The sequence below is a fragment of the Megascapheus bottae genome, unplaced genomic scaffold (genome assembly GCF_031878675.1).
Source record: "Megascapheus bottae isolate mThoBot1 unplaced genomic scaffold, mThoBot2.hap1 HAP1_SCAFFOLD_132, whole genome shotgun sequence".
In the NCBI taxonomy this organism is placed as follows: Eukaryota; Metazoa; Chordata; class Mammalia; order Rodentia; family Geomyidae; genus Megascapheus; species Megascapheus bottae.
In genome coordinates, this window is record NW_028327855.1 from 1 (window position 1) to 22,713 (window position 22,713).

Here is a 22,713-nt window from a genome sequence, read left to right on the forward strand (position 1 = left end):
TAGTGAAAATGGAAGATTTTAACAGGAGAAGTAGAAGCAGAAGACACACCATAGCACACCCCACTATCTCCGTAAATTTTCTGTGAATCTAAAGTTGTTGAAGAAAACTTCTATTTGCACCATGTTTGGATTATATCATAAAGTCCATAACCAAGTATTGCTATAATTAATGAACATATCTATAGCATTAATGGTATGTCCTTTTTAATAATTAAGAAAACAATGATCAGTTTGTCAATATTCAAAGAGCAGGTTTTTTTTTGTCTGAACCTACAGGAAGCTTTGGGACATTCTGCCATATTTCTAGGAGTTAGCACAGGGTGGAAAGGTAGAGACAACTCTTAGAAAATTGGTATGGTGAGCAAACACTTGTGTTTATTCTTCAGCTTGACAGCACTCGTTGGGAGATTACTGTTCTAACTTGAGTTCAGGTTGATTCTGTTGTTTTGTTTAGTTTTGGATTTTTTTGAGTAACTCTATACAGCCAATGTATTTTTGTCCAGAACCATTATTTGTATCTCAGCCTTTCCACCTATAGACTACTTTTGCTGTAATAATTTAGACTGACTGTACTTTAACATATGTTAACTGGTTTAGCAGTAGATGGGTATGAAAATAAACTAATAAAAATTATTGGAAAAATGCGCTCGATTATATTTTAATCAAGCAGCAGGTAAACAGCACTTAAACTATATCTAATTAAATTTTCTAATGTGGCATTGTTCAGCTTTATAGGCAATTAACATTTACATGATGTATGTGGTAGTTAGGGAAAGTTGGATTGGGTGTCTGTGTGTGATGAAGGTACCAGTATCAGGGCCTGAACTGCTTAAGGGTAATATTTGTATCTTTATACCAGTATTTCTCTCAAGGATAGCCTGCAGTAGTGACTTAATTTGTAAAATATAAATATTCAAACAAAAATTGTATAAATACTCTGTATTCACCTCTGTGAGCCGTTCTCTCAAACAGAATATTCTCAAGCACGGAGTACTTGAGTTAATAATTCTATTTGTATACTTAATTGTCCCAAGTATAAACAGTGATACTCTATGAAACAGAAATAGGATGAGATTTGACAGATCAAACTGTACTATTATCTGGATAACAGTACAGGAAGCCTTTTGTAGCAAGGAAAAGAGAAGGGATGGTAAATGCTCTGTGTACTCCTAGGACATCCAACATGCTACATAATTCCCATTGTTCCAAAGAGGCATTTTAATATTCCAGGGAAACCTAGTAGAAACCATGACTACAGGAGCACTTGGTTGAAGGCATCCTGCTACATTTTTAGCCATTGTCTGAAACTAGATGACATGTTAGGCAAATGCGAATCATGACAAAGTTGGTATAGACATGGCACATGAGACACAACTAAATTAGATTGGGATTTACTAAATTCTGGGAAGTTTTGATGAAGTTGTAATATGTAAAAGACGTGAAGATGGATGAGTAGATAGCACTGTAAGACCTACTAGTAACATCAGAATATAGATGGTAAGGGAAGAAAGGAATACAAATAATTACCTAAACTGCAAGGCCTTGGGTTCAATCCCCAGAACTGCACACAAAAAGAATACAGAAAATCCTAAATGGAAACAATTGAGAAAGGTTTGCAGAGAAGCTAACAAAAAATAAACAAAGAATTAATTTGGAAGCTACATTGTGTCAGTGAATTTCCTTTGGTTATTAAAATTATCTGATATGTTATATCTTAATCTTTATAAGTTAGGAAAATAGCCTTTAACCCATTCATGTATTACTGCTTGCAGAATGTTATTTGTTTTACAGCAATTGATATAGTGAAAGAATCTAAGAGCATTTTCTGTATCTATGAACATGTTTAACCTGTGCTATGCCCTTTCAATACTTTGAAGACCTTTATTCATCAAATGCTTTGTAACACTTAAGTAAATGTTAATAGACATTATGTTACTTCTCTGAATATTGCAATCGTCAATTTGTCCCTGATGAATAGCAGACCATGCTGATAATGTAAAAATTCCAGTTTTTTTGCCACAGGAGTCCCCTTAAGCAGGCGCCAGGCACAAGTAGCCACAGCCCACGCCCCTCCCCCGCCCCGCCCCCGCGGAGGGCACAAGGGGCGTGGCCCGGGTAAGGGGCATAGTTTGGGAGTCGCGGGGTGGGGGAGCCCTGGAATTCCCTCCTCCTGAAGTCAGGCATCCCGGGCCAGCTCCGCAGTTGTCCCTGCAGGCTGCCGCCCCACACCCCAAGCCTCGCGTCCCCACGCCTAGGAGGTGGTCCGGGTGGACAGGGAGAGCAGGAGGGCCTCGGCGGGAGTCTGCTCCGCCCGCCGCCCCTCTCTGTCCGGTCCAGAGCCCAGGCCACAGCGACCCATGCAAGTGCGGCCTGAGGGCAGGTAAGGACCCCTGCGTGGCCCCGAGGGCTGGGACTGCCAACCCGGCTCCCGGAGGCGCTAGGCCTGGATGAACTGCTCCAGGAAGGCGACTCCGCGATCGCAGCGCTCCACCGGCCTTTTCTTGCCTTACTACCATCCCTTATAATATATATATATATTTATATATATTACATATATGCATATATACATATATTCATATATATTATAGTTATTACTATTACTTTCCAGATCTTCAAACACATAAAATTATCTCCAAATGTATTATTGTCATCTTTTTCCAAAGGGAAAGGAAGGCAACAGTAGCTCACACCTGTAATCCTAGTTCAGGAGGCTAAGATCTGAGGATCATAGTTCAAAGCCAGCCCAGGCTTGAAAGCCTACGAGATTTTTTTTTCTTTTTCTTTTTTTTTTGCAAGTCCTGGGCTTGGGCTCAGGGCCTGAGCACTGTCCCTGGATTTTCTCAAGGCTAGGGCTCTACCACTTGAGCCACAGCACCACTTCTGGCTTTTTTTTTTTTGCTACATATGTGGTACTGAGGAAGCAAACCCGGGTCTTCATGCATGCTAGACAAGCACTCTACCACTAGGCCAAACTCCCGGCCCCAGATATTTTAATTGTGTGTGTGGTTTTTTTTTGTTTTGTTTTTGCCAGTCCTGGGCTTATGCTCAGGGCCTGAGCACTGTCCTTGGATTTTTCTCAAGGCTAGAGCTCTACCACTTGAGCCTCAGCACCACTTCTGGCTTTTTCTAAGTATGTGGTACTAAGGAATCAAACCTGGGTCTTCGTGCAAGCTAGGCAAGCACTCTACCACTAGGCCAAACTCCCGGCCCCCCATGAGATTCTTATTTCCAGTTAACCACCAGATAATTGGAAGTGGTGCTGTGGCTCAAGGGTTAGAGTTTTAGCCTTGAGGTGAAGATTTTAGGGACAGCACCCAGGCCTAGAATTCAAGCACCACAACTGACACAAGAAAAAAAAAAGTAAGGATGGCAGTTGTTAGGACAATTGCAGAGATTAGGATTCTTAGGTTCAAAAAAATTAAAGAAACTTTCTTCAGTGTCTCTTCAACGATTGAATGCCTCCACTAAGTCATTAAACCCTGAAGGGAGGAGAACACGATTTTTGCTACCTACCTACCTACCTACCTAATTCTGCTTGATATTACAGTTATACATCTTCCACTTAGAATTTGCATACTGACTGCTCAATCATTTCTACAGAATCTCTCAAAGGATCTCAAGACTTGGTCATGTTTGGATTGTGATATATCTGACAAATAGTTAACATAAAACAAATAATTGCTAATAATGTCTTCAACTGTATAACCAGTGATGGAAAATGATAACTACATTTCCAGAATTCTTCAATCTAGTTTTAAAAAGCCTACACCACAGAAAAGAAAGCCTAATATTATCTTGAAAAAAAGCACCACCTGGTTCCATGACTTTTAGAAAAGGACACATTCTTAGAAACTTACCAAGTCAATGGTGCTGTGGCCCAAGTGGTAGAGCACTAGCTTTGAGCTGAATTACTCAGGGACAGTGCCCAGGCCACGAGTTCAAGCCCTACGACTGGCAAAACAGAAAAAGAAAAAAAAAACAAAAACAAAAGAAAACTCACCATGTCCACTACCATTTTGCACAAGCACTAAAATATGAGGAAAGCCACTAGGTCAGTGCTTCTCAAACATACTGTGCATAGAACTTATTTTTCTATTAACATGAAGCCATCCTAGAAGTCATCTTTGTGAATCATTCTACAGTTAAAACTGTCACCAAATATATTTGTCACGAAGGGTACTTCACACTTAAAAGTATTTTTTTTTCAATTGTATCCTGTATGGCTTATAGCACAGACAACAAGAAACATCTGAGAAAACTACAAGCATAGCCAATTCACAAGCTACACAGAATTATATAGTATAACAGACATGGTTATTTTTCTCTGTGTAATCTATACACATATAGACTTACTGAATTTATGATGATTTAACCTCTATTTTTTCAGACTAATGAATTTTAACCAGTATTTCATACATTTTTCCACAAAACATCCCTTAGGATGAAATCATGCATTCATGCATTGATATTTTACCTATTTATCCACAGATAAATTCACCAGAATATACCATAACCAATATGTTTTACTTGGTGAATAGGACTGTCTTTATGCAACGTACCATATAAAAGTAATATTTATTTATTATCCAAGTTATAATTATTTCCTAAATTTTGAAAATTGTCATTAATTTCTTCTCCAGAATTCCCTATTTTTTTTGTCTAATGCCTCTATCAAACCAAGTTAATTCCCTCCACTCCCCAGTTGTAAAAAGGTATAGTAAAGAGATGCCTAAATCTACACTAAAATGAGAAAAAAATTTAAAAGAAGAAGAAAACAAAGACCAACAGTCTCAATCAATATTCTCAAATATTGTGTTAAATCTCTTTATTACAGTTCAGATTGCTCATTTCATTTATTTGTACATAAGGTAGATTTTGCAGCACAGCAAACTAATAATAAGAGATAAATCTTCACAAGGACAGTTTTATGAACAGTGGCTCTTCCATGTAGATGATGAAAGAAAAGCACACAAAACTCCTAAGAGTGAGGATAGACTAGGGGGACAAGAGGAAGACTCAAGTGTACCTGTCAAGAAATTAATCATGTTTTACGCTGCAGGTGAGGATTTTCTGAAGATGGCTACAGTCGTGCATTAGGTTGATTGACTTCTGGACCACAAAGTCTGAAATATCCAGATGGCAGCTCAAGGAATGGGAAAATTGTGGTGCAATAATCAATTTCCAGAAAGGAGGAAAAATAAAGGTAATTTCAAATTGTGTCATACAATTTTGTGAAAGCCTTCTCATAGGGATTGGTTTCATTTGAAAATGAAAATGATGGACCAGGAGTTTGGCCTAGTGGTTAAAGTGCTTGCCTAGCATTCATGAAGACCCGGGTTCGATTCCTTGGTACCACATATATAGAAAAAGCCGAAAGTGGTGCTGAGGCTCAAGTGGTAGAGTTCTAGCCTTGAGAAAGTCCAAGGACAGTGCTCAGGCCCTGAGTTCAAGCCCAGGACTGGCAAAAAAAAAAGAAAATGAAAATGATTTGTGTTGTTACTAAAATGATAACTTATGAGGAACATTTATTCATCACATATGTGTCTATAAAACACAAACCTCCAATGAAATGATGATTCCTAGCATGATTCTATTATAACTCATAGGTAAATAATTTCTAATGTGCAATAAAATGGTATTTTGATAAAGATATCCAGGTTGTGGAACTTGAACTCTGGACCTGGGTGTTGTCCATGAGCTCTTCAGCCTACCATCTATCAACCTACCATTGAGCCAAGCCCCATTTCATACTTTTCTAGAGGGTAATTGGAGCTAAGAGTCTCAGATCCTTTTGTGCCCAGGCTGGCTTTGAACCTTGATCCTCAGACTCCTGAGAAGCTAGTATTACAGGTGTGAGCCCACAGGTCCAGCTCAATAGAAAATTTAAAAGTCACATTTTGTTTTTTCAAGCCTGCTTGATTTACAGTGTTAATAACCTAAACTTCTAGTGTGTGTGCGTGTGTGCGTGTGTGTGTTTGTGTGTGTGTGTGTGTGTGTGTGTGTGTGTGTGTGTGTGTGTAAGTGAGGGATGTTCCTTGACTTTGATCTCAGGACATGGGTCTGTCCCTGTGCTTTTTTTTTTTTGCTCAAGGATAGATCAAGAAGCTTGAGCCACAGCTCTACTCCCAAATCTAATTTCTTATTTAATTCATCCTATTCTTTCTGCCTCTGCTTCCACCTCTTCCAACTTTCTTCTTCTTCCTCTCCTCCTCCTCCTCTTTCTCTTCTTTTGTTTTTTTAAAGAGTCTCTTTCTGTTATTCAGAATGGCTTCCAGTTGATTCCTGGGCTTAAAAGAACCTCCTGTCTTAATCAACTGGATATCTGGGATTCAGGTATGTGCCATCATGCCTGACAGGTGGTCCTTTAAGCTCTATTTTATTCATAGAAATTAGTGAATAAATCCAATCCTTTCAGTGGATTGCATTGAACCAGACAGATAGTAACAACAGTAATAATAAATTAATCAGGTGATTGAGTAGTTTATGGTAAGGATGGTATGTGAGGTTTTACACTGGGACTGGTCTTAATTAACAGTATATTCTTGAAACTGTCCTAAAAATTGAATAAATTGGAGATTTCCCACTTGGTAAACAAACTCTTTTGAAAACATTACTCAAGATGAACATTTATTTTAAAAGCAATGTTCACAAACAATAAACACACACACACATATATATATATTCATTGTAGCATATATTCAATATACTAAATATATAATCTATTTTGGTGTCCCATTATTTAAACATACTTAGTCAAATGTCTAAGTTTCCTATGAAGTCTGTAATATTCCTATAAGTGAGAATGCTATAATGTTTGAATATTTAAAATATCAATGTGATAGAAGATGAAAAAGACATAATGGAATTTAGCTTTTTTTCCTTAAATAAGAAGCAAAGGACCATCAGAAATAATTGTTAGATCAGATTCCACCTATTTTTCGTCATTCGTTAATGTATAGTCATTTTTTTTCTTTCTTGATAAACCATGAGTTGGTAATAGCCAATTTATTTCATGGCACGTTTCAAATGAAGTTATATGTGGCTTATCTTGTATTTATTTTGCACTGGTGTATTGAACATGTTTTCCATGTTAAATTTGAACTGTCATTCCTACTGAATATGTACTGCTGTCTCTAATGTCTCCCATCTTAAAGCTTTCATTTTATTACCTGAATATTTTCTGAGGAGAGAAAAAAGTAAAATAAGCATGTGTGCATTAGCATGGCTTTACCTTTGAGCTGCCTTGCTGGTTTCATCACCTTTGGAAGGAACTGCATTTCACACTTAAGCTGTTCCACTGCAGAATGATAAGTGAGAACCATCCTGTCGATATTCACAGCTATACAAAAGACATCCAGGTACACCTGTCTTTTGAATCAGAACCTAGCTAGCCCCTCTCACATTTACAGAATTGCTTTGGAGAGGAGTTAAACCTGGATGACTTCCAAGCTAATTAAAAATAATTCTGGGAGGAAAAGTGCAGTGTTGGTGCTCGGCAATAGAAACATGAGTAATGTTCAACGGCAGCAGATTCCTTTCAGACTGTTAGATGCTCATTTCAAGTTCTAAATTTCTTGCAGGAGTTATCTCGTATTTACAGCTTTCTCCTGATAAACATATTGAAAATGCAGTCAAACAGCTTTTTATCATTTCAAAACTCGAGCTCAAATTTAATCTTGCTGCCCTGATGGAGCCCAGGAAGCTGCTAGGGCACTTCCATTATATCCAGTCCTGACTACAAAACTCCTAGTCATTCTTCACAGCTGTGACAGCATGATTCATTTCGAACAATGGGATCGATCTAGAAAGAAGCCAGGGGCAATGAACTCTGGGTATCCTATAGAAGAGAATATCCTATCTAGTTGACAAATGCTTCCCTCTTCATCCTTTGCCTAGAGATAAAGTATCACATCACTGGGAAGTTAGCTTCTAGAAAATACTACAGATTTTCTTGAGGCTATTAAAATTGATTACATTTAAATCTCTATAATCAGGTATATAGCTCATAATCCCTAGCCAACTAGGTTAGAATTGTCTATCATTAATGTGCATCTTATTTCAGAAAATAGATTGCTGAGCACTTAGTTTTGCATAAGAATTTCAGGTGTGGTAAAAAAGTAATCTATTATGCTCTGATTTATATAAGAACAGAAGACCTAGCCAGGCACTGTTGCCTGTAGTTGGTCAGGAAGTGAGATCTGAGGATCATGGTTTGAAACCAGACAGGACAGAAAATTCTCATGAGACTCGTATTTTCCATTCTCTAAAAAAAAAATGAACTGGAGCTGTGGCTCACGTGGTACTGTGCTAGTCTTGAGCAAAAAAGCTCAAGGACTGAGCACATGCTCTGAGTTCAAAGCCCAAGACCAGCATTGATACAAAAAATTAAAAAAATAGGAGACTATTTTTTTTCCCTTTTTACTATTAGGGTTTGAACTCTGGGTCTGGGCACTGTCCCTGAGCTCTTCAGCTCAAGGCTAGTGCTCTACCACTTGAGCCACAGCCCACTTCTGGTTTTCTTGTGGATAATTGGAGATAAGGGTCTCATGGACTTTAGTGCCTGGGCTGGCTTTGAACAGCCATCCTCAGATCTTAGGCTCCTAAGTATCTAGGATTACAGGTATGAATGAGCCACCAGCACCCAACAAGGAGACTCTTAAGATAATCATGATATGGTTAAAAAGTTCTTAGGTTTGCCATGACTCTTGTACATTACAAGTGATATTAATAAAATTGATAAAATTTGATAAAAAGCCTGTATATTTGAAAGAAAATTAGATATAATGATTCATAGTACAGGTTTCACAAGCCCTTATAGGAAGAATAGGCTTGCATGTCCCTAGATAATTTAATACGATGTTCATAAAAATATCAAAATAAGACTAGAAAATGTTATCTAGAGGAAAGCCTTATTTTCCTGTAGCCAGCCACAGCCTGTAAAGCTGGAAAAAAGGTATGAAGCCATGCCAAGGAGAAAGAAAATCTGTAGTGATGAGCAGGACCTGATCTGCTGTCTCCATTCTACTTCCTGTGCCCTCTTTTCACTTTGCTTTTCTTGACCCCTGATCACTAAAATAAGATACTAGGGTAGGGATGCAAGGTAAGATGGTAAAAAGATTACAGTGGCCAGAGTCAAAACCACTAAGTGGCTTAGCTCAAAGTTAGACAGCCTTCTTAGAATCAGCAATAGATGTGGAGAAATGAATAGACCTAGAACAAATCATGTTAATGGAGGTGAGGCAAGTTCAGAGACCCAAACGACACAACTTGTATCTCACATGGGGAAGCTAGGTCTAAAGTACACTGGGACAAGACTCAAGTCATTCCCACACAGTGAGACAAAGGCAGATAGACTTAAGAACAGAACACAAAGGTACCATGGCCTATGTATCTCTGAGCACATCAAGTTTTTATCTAAGTGAGCTCCAAGAAATGGAAACTAGAGATTCTTTTATTTGTCGCTGTTTTAAGTTTTCTCTTCTTTTTGTCATATGTTCATTTATATGTCATTGGGAGGGTAAGGAAGTGAACCAGTGCAGCAGTGGTAATCACTGAACACTACGTTGAAAATGAACTAGACAACTTGTGGGTGGGGGTGGGAGGAAAAAACTGAGAGAGAGTGAAGAAAAGGGTGAGATTGTCCAAAAGAAATGTACTCACTATCTGATTTATGTAACTATAATCTCAATTTACATCACCTTTATAATAACAGTAAAAAACAATCTGTGAGAGGAGTTTGTGCTGTGAATACAAATGCTCTACCAATATTAAATCCTTGGCTAGTTTCAAAGGATTTTCCTCTCAGGAGCCTCTGAGAGAGGACATCATGCCCCCTCTCACTTTTTCACAGCACCTGCAGATGGCACCAGATTTTTCCATGGGTAACTCCTCTAGGCTCCATCATCAAAGGCCTATGGATTTGTTTATTTTTGAACAATGATTGCTAGGCATTGAAGTGCCACCATAACATGTATATTTTTTGCTATTAAGAGAATTACCTTCTAGCAAGAAAAAAATGTGTATATAATTTTTTAAAAGACCTGCAATTCCAGACATTACAGTAAAGTAGAAACAGATAACCATGTGGAAGAGTACAACAAGGTCTACTACACTCCAAAGCGTCAGAAGACTTTCCTAAGGAAGTGGTTTATTAGGCATGCCAAGGTTATTAATCCCAGTGGAGCATGTGAGAAAACAGATTGCCACTAACAAGCATCCACAGGGTAACAAATATAGACCAGAAGTTGGTTAGTCTACCTGGGATCTACAGAAACAAATTGGGAAGAATGAGAACAAGTAAAAATACCTAGGATTACCTCTTACGTGGGATCCTTTTAAAAATTGATCCTGTCTAAATTCTGGACCCATTGGCCAAGGATTATTGTTCTATGGAAAAGGAATGAACTATTGGCCTATGTCCAAATATTACATTATTTAAATATTCCTAGAGGATTTAAGTGCTGACATCTTGTAGAATACCCTAGAATGGATAATAAGACCACAAGACTATTAAGAGCTAGGCTAGTATGCTGGCTTGTACATCAGTTGTCCAACAATGAAATTCCAGAAGATAAGATTTGTGTTGATACATCTAAAACCATACTTTCACTGATCAACAACTCTGGAAAAATCTAGGGACTTTAATTTAGAGCTTAGAAATCACCTACTAGAATATTCGCAACAACTAAATGAAGCCCTCCTATATAATTAAAGGTTATTGAAGCCTGGGAAAGCAGGAAAAGTCAACTGCTAACAAATTTGCACAGTCATAAACAGAATTTTGAAAGGTGTTTGTAGACCTATAGTAACACAGAAGGGCCTTGATAATTGATAAAGCTTCAAAAGTAGAAAATTTTATACTCACACCTTGCTCATGTAATGTATTACCTCTGGGCATCTGAAGAGAACAGTTCAGTTCCCATTGCTATAAATATATATTTCTTCTTTCATGAGGTATCTTCCACCATACACACACACACACACACACACACAGTGCCTTCATTATTTTTCTGTGTTTGTTAGTTATGATCTCTTTACTTCTCAATAAACCACATTATTAATATTTTTCTACTATCTTAATCTTAGTAGTTTATTCTTTGAAAAGGATCAGGTTTTTAAATTAATGCCTAGTTGATATTTTTAACCTAAATATACTTCCCCATCATTATAAAAATTTATGAAAAAACATTAAACTATGCCAAAAATAAAATAAAACATTTTGCTTACATATACTAAAAAATACATTCAATTCTTTTTTGCTGAGTGAACAGGAAGGATCATACTTAATTTTTCTATTTTTTTTGTTTCTCTACTAGTGTTTAGCTGACTGTGTTAGTCTGGTTTAAAAGTTTTAAATAAGTTGTTTTTTTATATCTCCAATTCAGTGTCTTATACCACATCGACTGTGATGACAATCATACCAAACACATTAAATTACAACCAGGAGCACTAAATCTTTGGAATCCTATACCTTGGAAGAATCTGCAATAACAGAGAGTCTCTCTGTGGATGTTGGCATAAACATAATAAAGCAAATAATAACACAAAGCATAACATTATTATGAAAACTTCTATGTACTTGTCTAGCTTGTCTTGACTTAAGACTCCTGCACTCTCCTGTTCAACATCACTTCATAGAAAACACAAGCTTTCCTTGTGACTTTTCTCAAAATTAGTAGGTGTCAACTTTGGTAGGATTCAGCACTGCTTGATACTTAAGGACAATTGAAAGCCCATATCTAAGTCCTACCTCCAGACATCCACCATCGGCCTGAAACATTGTTTCTCTGCATGCATGTCACCCCATCCTTCAGACAACACACACGGATCATCACTTACTGCTTTTCTCTTCTGAGTGTGTCCCCAGAAGTTGTGGTTGGGCAATAATCCCCAAATCAACCCTGTTCTCAGGTGAGCTCTTCAAACTCATAAATGAACTAGTGCTATTATATTTAAAGGTTTACAGAAAAGAAATATGGCATGTTTCTTCTGACACTTGAGCAAATAACATTCCTCCTGGCATAACCACTCAAAAAATGAAAGTGGAGCTGTGACTCAAAGTGATAGAGCACTAGCATTGAGCAAAAAAGTCAGGAACCAGCCCCCAGGTCTTGAGTTCAAGCCCCATGACTGACAAAAACAAAAACTCTTTCCAAGGGGAAAAAGTGGGAGAAAAACATGGGAAGGGGTAACAATGTTCAAGAATGCACCTTGGGTTGGGAGTTTGGCTTACTGGTAGAGTGCTTCCCTAGCATGCACAAAGACCCGGGTTCAATCCCTCAGTACCACATAAACATAGAAAAAAACATAAATGGGGCTGAGGCTCAAGTGGTAGAGCTTTAGCCTTGAGAAAGTCCAAGGACAGTGCTCAGGCCCTGAGTTCAAGTCCCAGGACTGGCAAAAAAAAAAAAAAAGAATGTACCCACTACCTGATGAATGTAACTGTAACCCCTCTGTACATTACCTCAACTATATTAAGAAAAATCATTTCCACAGGTCAAGTATTTACTATAACATTTTTATAGTATTAATTCATTTTCCTTTAGAAATAAAGAGCATACAAGGTCTTTGAAATTCTACTAATATTTACACTCCTTGGATTTCAGTTCTATTAATATTTAATAATTTTTATTCATTTATTATTTATTTATTTATTTTTGCTAGTCCTGGGCTTGAGCTCAGGGCCTGAGCACTATCCTTGGACTTTCTCAAGGCTAGAGCTCTACCACTTGAGCCTCAGCACCACTTCCAGTTTTTTTGCCACAGGAGTCCCAGTGAGCAGGCGCCTTGCGCAAGTAGCTGCAGCCCCCGCCCCGCCCCGCCCCGCCCCGCCCCGCCCCCGCGCAGGGCGCAAGGGGCGTGGCCCGGGGAAGGGGCGTGGTTTGGGGATCGCGGGGTGGGGGAGCCCGGGAATTCCCTCCTCCTGAAGTCAGGCATCCCGGGGCCGGCTCCGCAGTCGTCCTGCAGCCTGCCGCCCCGCGCCCCACGCCTCTCGCCCCCACGCCTAGGAGGTGGTCCGGGTGGACCGGGAGAGCGGGAGGGCCTCGGCGGGCATCTTCTCCGCCTGCCGCCCCCTCTCTGTCCGGGCCTGAGCCGCGGCCACAGCGACCCATGCGAGCGCTGCCGGAGGGCAGGTAAGGACCCCGGCGCGGCCCCGCGGGCAGGGACTGCCGACCCGGTTCCGGGGGCGCTGGGCCTGGTCGCCCTGCTCCGGGAAGGCGACTCCGCGATCGCAGCTCTCCACCGGCCTGGAGTCGGGAAGTTGGGGAGAAACTTCTCCCCTCCCCCGGCCCGGCGGGCCGCAGTCCCCGCCCCACCCCCGGCTTCCCGGTCCCTGCCCACGTCCTCCGGGGCGTCGTGTGCCCACCCCGCCCCCGACGAGGTGTGCGTGTGGGTGGGGGAGGGAGGTTGGGTGGGAAATGTGTGTGTGTGAGTGGGGGGGGGCGTTGAACCTTCATTCGGATCCCCGAGCCCGATCAGGGGTCGCGGGGAGCGGCTCCTTTCTGCCTTGTAGAGTGGACGGAGGTCCGTGGGCCTCCGGGCTCAGGGGGCCGCTGAGCCGGGCTGGGAGGACCTGGGCCCGGGGACGAGCGGGGGTGGGGGGGAGCTCCGGGCGGCCCGGGTTTGATAGAAAACCGCAACCTGTGTGAAGTTTTCCTTTGTTTTGCCTGGGGGGTGGGGAGATCCACCCTTCTGCGGCCACTCGTGGGGCACCGGGCCGCTCTGCCGCCTCCCCTTGCGTTGGGTTTCGGTCCACATGGGCTCAAGGAAATTTTGTTTTAAAAGCCCACGACTGGCAAAAAATAAAATAAAATAAAAATAAGAGGCTAAAGGGTAACTCATTTACTTTTCCAGGAAGCCAAAATATAAACCAATAAATAAAATAAGAGGCTAAAGGGTAACTCAAAAGATCCATTTGAGTAAAGACAGCCTCTTCAAGAAATAGGGCTGGAAAAAGTGACTAATAGAAGAAACTGAAATTAGAGGCCTACTTCCTCATGTACAAGAAACACCTCCAAAAGAATCCAAGAACTAAATATATCATCTGAAATTCTGAAACTATTACAAGAAAAGATTTTAAAAAAAGAACTCTAGAGAATATAAGCACATGTGATTCTCTTCTAAATAGGACTCCCAATTACATAGAAAATAATAGCAAAATGGATTAATGGGACTGCATTAAATTAAATTTTTCTAAGCAGCAAAAGAAACCAAGAGCTATCCACACAATGGGAGAGATTCTTTGCCAGTGATTCTAACAAATAAAGGATTGATTAATATCCTTTGAGATACCAAGAGATATCAAGAACTCAAAAAAATTAAGCAGACCCTAGTGCCCAGGTGCGGGGGCTCACATCTGTAATCCTGGCTACTCAGGAGGCTAAGATTTGAGGATCACAGTTCAAAGCCATCCTGGGCACTATAGACTGTGAGACTCTTTATCTCCAATTAACCACTAGAAAACCAGAAGGGGTGCCTAGGCGATTGAACAAAAAAAAAATTAAACAGTAAGAAAACAACAAATGGACAAGTGAACTGAACCATTCTCAACAGAACGAATACAAGTGACTAATATATACAGGAAGAAATACTTAGTACCTTTTCCATAAAAGAAAGGAAGTGCAAGTCACAACTACATTAAGACACCATAACTTTTGGGTGGCTCATGCCTGTCATCCTGGCTGCTCAGAATGTTCAACCATCAGAACAAATCTGAAGTTTGAGGTTAGCGTGGAGAGGATAGTCTATAAAATTCTTACCCCCAAATAACCACCTAAATGCTGAAAGTGGCTAAAGTGGTAGAGCTCCAGCCTTAAGAAATGAAGTCAAATTGGCAGTCATAAGAAATCAGCAATAAATACTGCTGGTGGGAATATCAACTAGTGTAACCACTATGGAATCCATATGAACATTTCTCAAAAAAAAAAAAAAACTAAAAGCGTACTCATCTATAATCCTACCACACCACTACTGGACCTATATAAGAAGCTGTGTACATACACAAGAAAGACACCTGCATACCCAAGTTTATTGTAATACTGTAAACCATTGCAAAATGGTAGAATCAGCCCAAGTGCCCAACATCTGATGAGTGAATGAAGAAAACATGATCCATACCTATAAGTATCAGTAATATGAGATGCATTTACATAATATAATATATCATATATATGATACACAATATACATTATAATATATACATATATACATACATATAATATATAGATTTGTGAATTATATATAGATCTGGCCTGATATAGTATATAATATTTTATACATTATGATATATAATCATATAATATGCTATATTATAATATATTATATATCATATATACAGTATATATCATTCCATGGTATGTATGTACCATGGAATATTACGTACATAATACCTATTTACTATAGAATATTAGCTATTAAAAGAGGTATTATGTCACTTGTAGCTGAGTGATTAGAACTGATGATCATCATGTTGAATGAGATAAGCCAAGCTCAAAAAGTCAAATACCATGATTTACTCACGGCAGAATATAGACTTGAATGTTTATGTAACAACACAAAACTTGATCGGATGGGATTATTAGTGGAGATTTGGGAGATGAGGGAGAAGGATGGAGTGGTTGATATCTCTTCTGGACAATGTAAATTATAAGTTCGCATCTCCACATCTGACTTGTTTGTTGAATGGGATCTTCCTTTTTTTTGCCCGGTGTGGGCTTGTCCTACAATCCTGATCACCAATTTCCCCAATAACTATGATTACAAGTATGTATCACTATTCTTATACGTGGTACTTAAAATCTTATTAAACACTTCAAAGATAAATGGGGAAAGTGCTTATCTGAAGGGACTGAAAAAGTGGCTTTGCCTTGGAAAGTTCAGATGTTGGAACTCACAATAGCATTTGTAAATATTTGACAAATGTAATGAAATACTTAGGATTTGCTTATGTTTTCCTTATTTTCTCTAAATTCCACTCTGTAAAAGTATTCATTTTGATAGTTGAAACCATTACTGTTTTGAAAGCTTTCTGTATTGTTCTGAGCATTTTTAAACAGATTTGAGATTTTATAACCATTACATTCACTATTAAGATATATAACAAGATTTTCCTAATTACAAACAAATACAAATTAGTATTTTCTAGCTAGTTGTTGAATAGACACAGGAATATCTTGTCATAGTAATCTAATCAATATCAAACTTATTTACTATAATGATTTTGAGTAATTCCTTCATTTTGTCTATTTTTGTTTGTTTGTTTATTATTGTACTGGTACTATGGTTGAGTATAGTCCCAGGTGTTATCCTTTAGCTTTTTTCCCTCAAAGCTGGCACTCCACCTCTTAAGCTGTAGATCCACTTCCAGTTCTTTGCTGGTTTATTGTAGTTAAGCATCTCATAGACTTTCGTGCTCAATCTGACTTTGAAACATAGTCCTCAGATTTCATGCTCATAAGTAGCTAGGGTTATAGCCATGCGCTGCTGGCCCCCAGCCTATCTTTTTATTTAGTTGTCTGTATCAACTGGTATTAATTATGAGCACTTAAAATACTTCATCTTTTTATTACTTTTATTATATACTGCTTACTCCAAAGAGAATTAAAAATGATTTAAAGCCTTATGACTCTATAGACATAATGTTTTATTACATAGATTAATATGTATCTATGACATAAAAACCCTCAGCCTAACTTTGATTATGTTCTAAAAACTAAGTGCCAGTGATTGTATACAGAGATTCCCTTCTTGAATACTTGTTTGTTAAACACGTCATTTGAAATATGATGTAAAAATCAATGTTAATAAATTCTTTAATAAAAAATGATTTAAAGCATTTGTATTTGGTCCATGTCTATCTCCCTTTCTTTATTAGAAGTAATGTTTCTTTACATTCTATCCAGTGAGTTTATAATATTCCTGTACAGACTTTTCATTAACTCCTGAGGAAAACTCAAGTAAGAGGCTTGAAGCAGAATTTAAATAGACTTGGGGCACAAACCTGGAAGGAAGATTATACTGTAAACCTTTGGAATCAAAATACCTAATCATATGTGAAACTTTCCCCCATTTATCCCCCCAACCGTAAAAGAAGAAACTTTCTTTTAGTCAAATTCATCATGTAAATTGTTTCCAGACTTTTTTTTTTCAAGTCCGAGGCTTGAACTCAGGACCTGAGTCCTGTCCCTGAGTCTTTTATGCTCAGGACTCGTCACCATTTGAGCCATAGTGCCCTTTCTGTCTTTTTCTAAGTAGTTTATTGAAGATAAGAGTCTCACAGCCTTTCCTAGTGAGCTGGCTTCACACCACGATCCTCAGCTCTAAACCTCATGAGTAGCTAGGATTACAGGCAGGACCCATGGGTGCCCAGATAACAAAAGTATTTTTAAAGAATAAAATAGCTGGGTACTAAAGGCTCAAACCTGTAATCCTAGCTATTTAGAAGGCTAAGGTCTGATGATCACTCTTAGAATCCAGCCTGGGCAAGAAAGTCTGTGAGACACTTCACTGCCATTAGCTACCAACAAAATAAAAGTAAGCTACAGAAAAATAACGGGGAAAAAAAGCCAAAAGTAAAGCTGTGCCTCAAATGGTAGAGCATCAACTTTGACAGGGCGAGACAGACAGAGACACACACATACAGAAAGAAGCCTACAGGGACAGCATCCAGGCCCCCAGTCCAAGTCCCAGAAAGTTGTGTGCACGCGCGCGCACACGCACACACACACACACACAGGCATGCACGCACATGCATACACACCAAACTTTTGCAATAAATCATATTGTATTTTCCAATGTATTCTTACCTTTGATGACTTGAATTCTTGGCGTGGTACTACCAAAAAGTAAAAAGAAAACAAAAAAGGATTCTTGCTTGTAAGTATACATAAACATTTTGGTTTTGTTTGTAGCTTTATCTTGTAGGGGTGAAAGAAGATAAAAGGAATGGAATTTATCAGGCTACCCTGACTTAAAGTTCCCATGGAGAGAATCACATTGTAATTTCTGTGAGTTCTGGGACCTCTTTCACTCTTCCAGTAGCCAAGAAACACCTGGTTGGTTACAGAGTGCCTAGTGGAGCTTACTTTAGATGCAGAGTATGACATTGTTCCAATTCCCTAGAACAGTATTTGTAAATTCTAGACTGTTGACCTCTATACTTTCTTCTTTAAATGGGATCAGGTCAGTTTGGACAGAAAATAGTATATAATTTTAGGTCTTTCCTCCTCATCTGTATATAAATTCTTCTCCTACTTTTTTTTTTTTTTGCCAGTCCTGTGCTAGCGCTCAGGGACTGAGCACTATCCTTGGGCTTTCTCAAGGCTAGAGCTCTACCGCTTGTCCCTCAGCACCACTTCTGGCTTTTTTCTATGTATGTGGTACCAAAGAATTGAACCTGGGTCTTCGTGCATGCTAGGCAAGCACTCTACCACAAGGCCAGACTCCTGGCCCAGATTTTCCTACATTTAAAAACAACCCAGTAAAGACAATGTGAGCCTATGTAGTTTTCCATGACACAAATCAGGGGCTTCTTTTTCTGTTCTTTTCTATTGTGTTCTGTTCCTTTGTCATGAACATTTTCATACCTATAATTTGAGGATAGAGGATAACAGACACATGTTTTGTGTACTGTCCACATTCAGAAAATATCAGAAGGGTTCATTTGAGACAGGTATGGGGGCTCATGCTTGTAATCGTAGCTACTTCAGAGGTGGAAAATGGGAGGATAATGATTCCTGGACAGTCTGGGCAAAAAAAAATATGATATCCCATCTCAGCCAGTAAAAAAGAGCTAGGTATGGTAGGAAATATCTGTCATCCCAACAACATGGAAAAACTGGGACCTAGGACAACCTGAGCTAAAAGCGGGACTCTTATATAAAACAGCTAAAACAAAAAGGGTGGGAGCCACAGTTCAAGTGGAAGGGCCCATGGATTCAAACCCACACAAAAAAGTTAATGTAGGACTATCATTTTTGATTCATTTTACATTACTCATTTTCTTCAGTTTAAAGAGCGAGTTCACCACTAGATGGTGCTAATATTTAGGGATTGATTTTACTCAAGTCTACCAAACTGTAGAGAATCAGTTAAGTCATTGCTTGTCCTTACAGAGTTTATAAAGATACGCATATAAATATATACTTTAGAAGTATTGGATGAAAAAGAAAAGTCAAAAGGACAAACCAAAAATACACCTAATATAGTCCCACATTCCCACTTATAGATTTGAAAAGTAAGACTAGCTAATTAGACTTTAAGACTTCCTACCTTCTCCCTACCTTTTCTTTCAACATATTTCTCAAATACCACTGTCAATGACTTCCAGTAGTTCAAATTCTGAAATGACAGTGTTCGTTATGCTACTTAGGTGTTAGGGTGTCAAAAGCATTTTGAGACATCTGCATAGGTTATGCCAAGTTCAAACATTTTGCAGCAGTATTGTTTAATGTTGGCATTTAGTTGGGGGAGGCTCCGTGGATTTGTCAGTAGTAAATAGGTAGAAATCTAATGATCTTTCAAAATTGGCCTCTGCATTAGAAACAAATAGAAAATACTCCCATGATAATTACTACTTATAAAAAGTTCCCCCCTTTAAAACAATAAGTGATTTCTAGAATCCTCATGGTTCACTTGAAATAGACAAATCTGTAATCAATAAAGTAAGTAAGAACTTTTAGTTAAATCAGAATAACAACCAGTAAGATCCATGTCTTTTGTCCTACGATTCTTAACGATTCTGTAATAAATATTAGTGGATGCAAAGCGTTCTGTATTTTCAGTGCATTATCACAAGGATGCATCACATTCATTGGAGGTTGTCATTTATACATAAACTGGTTAGTAACTCTGCATCTGTAAAATTATTATATATCAATTTTATGTTAGAGATTTTAAAATAGTAATTTGACTGTAAAAATCTAGTTGTTTTATTGAGTTCACTAAAATGAATCTAAATTTTATTTCTCCACTGGCTAGGTAGCTATCTGCTTTTCATATTGTGTATGATTCCATAATTTTTGTTTTGACCTTGCTATCAGTTTTCCTGTATATTACACTTTAACATTATTTTTTATTTTCATTCTGTATTCATCTACCTAGTAAATGATCTTGAGAACTTTCTACTGATTTTAAATTTGACTCATCCTTTCTGGACTTGGTGCAATAAGAACACAAGATATCTTTCCTTTCTGTGATTGGGAAGTTACAGATTCTGAATGTTAGAGTGTCTCTCTACCTTTATATGAGTTACCATTTCAACTGGTTTTGAAGACGCCCAGGTAGTCCTGGTACCTATCGCTGTGCTTGCTTGGAGTTGTGTTTCTATTTCTCAATCCTTGCCTATTTGGTGCATTTATGTGGTAATGTTTATGGATGATTAACATTTAAATAGAAATATGCTTTTAAAGGAAAGGAGAATGAGATCAAATAGGGGACCCAACATTCTTCATGTAGAATTCCAGACTTTCCAGAAAAGTCCTTGCAGTTTCTCTACCCATTGCATTGAGAAAGAGATGACCGCTGTTATTGATGAAACTTGGAAAACATGAAATTTTAATAAAGTAGCTTTCTGTGGATTATAATTACACTTAATTAACATTATGAATATTTTAATATACGGAAAAATTCAGAGCACAACATAAGAAATTACTATTATCTATCATCACTTTTATTAAATACTGATATTTATCTACCAGTGCCCAGCTGTTTTGGTTGTTTTTTAATATATAAGTGGATATAGTTGAAGCACTTTGCACTTTGAACCATTCTCCCTGAATCTTTTTTTCTTACTCTTTGATAAGATGTTCTGGTATAAATAATTATGTGTGAATATAGTCAAATATATAAGAGCTTTGTACTCCATGTTTATAGTGATAAATATTTCTATTACATATGAATATATAAAATATACTGTACATGTTATGCAACTGGATTCTCAGCAATTTTGCATTGTGATTTTGAACTATATTCATTTTAGCTCATATAATAAGTGAGATGATGTAGTTTTGTGCTAATTTGTTTTTACAGACAGTGTGGTAGTTGGTATTCTTGCAGGGATCTCCTTTTGTACATACCAGAGAATTGCTTGTAGGCCCTAGAGTCTGTGCTACATATACAGAAGTGCAGGATGAAGGGCACATTGGTCTTCAGCTTTATTAGTTAATATAAAACTGTTCTCTAAAGAAATTCTGTCAATTTATACTCCTAGCAGTGCTTTATGACATTTTCTTCTTTTTGCTCTGATCATTCTTGGTTTTATATGATTTACTTTTTTTCGCATATGATTGACATTATTTTATTTTATTTTATTTATAGTTTTGAATTAAGCAATTTTTTTGTTGGTCCTGGGACTTGAACTCTGGACCTGGGCATTGTCTTTAGCTCAAGGATACCACCTTACCCCTTGAGCCACAGTTCCACTTCTGGTTTTCTGGTGGGTCAATTGGAGATAAGGACTTTTTAGTGCCTGGGCTGGCTTTGAACCATTATCCTCAGATCTCAGCCTCCTGAATAGCTAGGATTACTGGCATGATCCACTGCGCCGAGCTGAAAGATGCATTTTTATATGGTCAGTTGTGGTCTGGAAACATTAATTGGAAAATTCCAGAAATACACTGTTCATATGTTTCAAATTAGTTTTTGTTATGGTATTTTATTTTAAATATTTCATCTTCTAATTACAAAGGTAACAATAGTTGCTCTGTTTAGAAGAGACTGTAAGGGAGAAAGCAGAGAGTCTATTTAGGAGTCATGTAAAATTCAGGCAGGAATAATGATGATGATGACCTTGATTGAGGAGAGTGAAGGGGGCAAGAAGTGGTTCAAAAGCAAAGTCAACATATTATGCTGTTATACTAGCTGTAGAATGTGAGAGAAAAAGTACAATGTTTGTTGTTGCTGTTTTTTTTTGACAGTCCTGGGGCTTGAACTCAGGGCCTGAGCACTGTCCGTGAACTTTCTCTAGGCTAGCGCTCTACCACTTGAGCCAAGCATCACTTCCATCTCTTCTTTGTATGTGGTATCGAGGAATCGAACCTGGGTCTTTGTGCATGCTAGGCAAGCACTCTACCACTAGGCCAAACTCTAACCCAATGTTTTGTGGATTTTGTTTGTTGTTTTTGTTTTGTTTTGTTTTTGCCAGTCCTGGGGCTTGAACTCAGGGTCTGAACACTGTCCTTGGGCCTTTTCCTCTAGGCTAACACTCTTAACACTTGAACTGCTGCACCACATCCACCCCCTTCCCTTTTTTAAAAAAAATTTCCCTGTATGTCATGGGGCTTGAACTGAGGGCCTGAGACTTTTTTATTTTGCTCAACTACCACTTTTTTTTTGCACACTACCACTTTGAGCCACAGCTTTATTTTTAGCTTTCTAATGCTCAAATGGAGAGAAGTGTCTCATGGACTTTACTGTGCAGGCTGGCTTTGAACGATGATCCACAGATCTCAGCCTCCTGAGTAGCTTGGAATACAAACTTGAGCCACCGGTGTCCAGCAGGAGCTTTGAACAAGCAAATTCCAGGTTCCTATTCAGCAATAGGTTAGAGATGTTTATTAGATAGGTGCTAATATAACCTGAAAGGTCTAAACTAGATATATGCCAACCTAAGAAGTTTAAAGCCATGAGATGATGAAAAAGAATGAGTACAGAATTCCAAGTGAACCCTGGCCTCTCTTGTGATCAGAGGCCAGAAGGCTTACAAACAAGAGACAG